Source organism: Austrofundulus limnaeus, unplaced genomic scaffold (genome assembly GCF_001266775.1).
Source record: "Austrofundulus limnaeus strain Quisiro unplaced genomic scaffold, Austrofundulus_limnaeus-1.0 Scaffold460, whole genome shotgun sequence".
NCBI lineage: Eukaryota > Metazoa > Chordata > Actinopteri > Cyprinodontiformes > Rivulidae > Austrofundulus > Austrofundulus limnaeus.
Genome location: NW_013952862.1, coordinates 255,923 through 258,347, shown reverse-complemented (window position 1 = coordinate 258,347; position 2,425 = coordinate 255,923).

Below are 2,425 nucleotides of genomic sequence, written 5' to 3'. Positions count from 1 at the left end.
CACTTTGTCTTTGAATAATGTTAAGATTAAACATAAAATACAGGCAACTTCAACAGACATTTATATTAGATCTAAGTGCACATCTAGATTTGCACACCTTATGACCACATGTACTCAAATTTTAAATTATGAAAAGTTTCATGAGCCTTTGCTGCCCGAGAAAAAATTGAATCTTCTCCATGTCCATGGGCTGAAAAAAAACACAAACAAAAAAATGTGGGCAACCGCACTGGCTGCTAGTTTAATCATAAAAAATACAACTTTTTTTTGAAGTATTTGCATTCTGTGTATTATATTGTTGAATTTGGCCCACCCCCCTCAGATTGATTTTAATTTTGGCCCTTTCAGAGAAAATGTTTGGGCACTCCTGCTTTAAAGTGTTACGTAATTCTAAAGCTTCATCGGCACATTGTGTTATAACACTATAGTCCTAATTGTGTAATCCAGGAACTTTATATCCAGTCTCATTATTACAGAAGTAGTTTTTCACTCTCTAGTTTCCATTTATAATTCTGCTTTCACCTTCCTTTTTCTGCTCTTCTGCTTTTGTTCTTATGGGACATGTATGGAAAGCCACATGGTCCAAAATCACTGCCCAGTAGTTTTACTTAGACCAGTTTCTGTGTGAGTTTATATCTGTTCCCCTCATAAAAACTCTTAAAGCACTGGACAAATGTGCAGAAAGTAATCCATAGTTGTACGTCTACGGCTTCCAGATGGCTACCACAAACAGCTGACCCTAAAAAATACAAAAAAAGGTGATCATTCAGTCAATATCCCASACAGAACCATAAAGTAACTCAGTACAAATACTTTGCTAGTGTACTTAAGTAGAAATTTTGGTTATCTGTACTTTACTTGAGTAATTATTTTATAGCTGACTTTTTACTTCTACTTCTTACATTTTTAAAAAGGTAAGAAATAGAAAGTCATTTCTCTGGATGCACCAATACAAACATTTCAGCCAATATCGATATTCAATATTAATATTGCTGTTTTGGCCAATAACTAATATTTAGAGATATTACACAAACACACAAATTATACATATATTTATACGCACAAACACACTTGTTTCTTTTTTCGATACCTTAAAAACCACTGGCATGGCTCTACTTCAGTTATTCCAGGCTGCAGCATAAATATCACTATCATCATCAAACAGATACCGCTTCCAAAACACAAAAAACTGTAAAAAGGAAAACATAATTAACACAACTAGACATAAATAAATCCAGTCTAAACTAACAATGGAAACATGTAGCATGAAGCATATGTGTACACACATGATACATGTGGATTTTATTTTGGGCTAAGCCCCCCYYGTCMTTAAAACTCAGTGACGGCCCTGTTAGTCACAGTTCTTTCATCCAACTCTCCTACAGCAGGTCAGTCTACATTCAGCTGCACACAGAAGAGACAGAGACCGGTCCGGTAAAAACAAAAGTCCTACTTAAATTCATTAAGTAAGAAACAAAACCCACACTTTGTTTCCTCACAGAATCATTTTTGTGTTTGCTTGTCTTTGCTGTGGTCACCATCCTATTAAAGACGATTTAAATACAAAAGTAATCAGTTGTRGATGTCAACCCAATCATTACTCTGAGTACTTCAATAAAACTAGTTAAATAGATGTACTGATTTCATTTGATAAAATATTTGGAAATATTGGCTCTGTGATGTTTTTAATGTGGCACATAAAAGTTCATTTATAATCAAAACTAACGTTTTTTTTTTTACCCAATCTGAGGGAAAACATGTCACGTACTAACTAATTTGAGACTGTTTGCATGATATTTAATGTTTGCATTTGCTTTATACTTTTATTTTTGTCAGTCACATCATATTATTGACTGCAGAGACGAAGAAATGCAGCAGATCCATCAAACTGGAAGAGTTTTCCTAAACAACACCAACAGAATGGTGAGTTGTACAGAAATCAGTTGCTTCAGGTTGTGTTGCTGTTTTTCTTTCACCACCTGCAGGAAAGTGTTGTGTGAGTGCTGACTTTCAATTTTACAGTGAATTTTACTGTTTATTTTTCTGGATGTTATTTGAAATCTCATTACTACTGAACACCATGTGTTGTGTTAATCATTCATCATTCAGAAGATGATTTTTGGTGTAAATTTTATCAGGCGTTTTATCAGTGTGCATTGCCAATGCAATGCACACTATTGTGATTCGTTTCCCATCCAAGTCATCTCAACTTTGCCATGCTTCTCCTCCTGCATTTGTCCTAGAGCTGCCGTTGTAATTTATATCTGTAAAGCCCCTGTGCCAAATGATGGCTATGCCTTTTGGTGCCTGTAMAACTCATAGTTTTTGAAATATTAATGTTTCATAGATTAATGACAGTCAATGGAGCCTTGCATTGGTCCAATACTGCCCCCTGCTGCATCTACACAATATGGTACTGCACCAT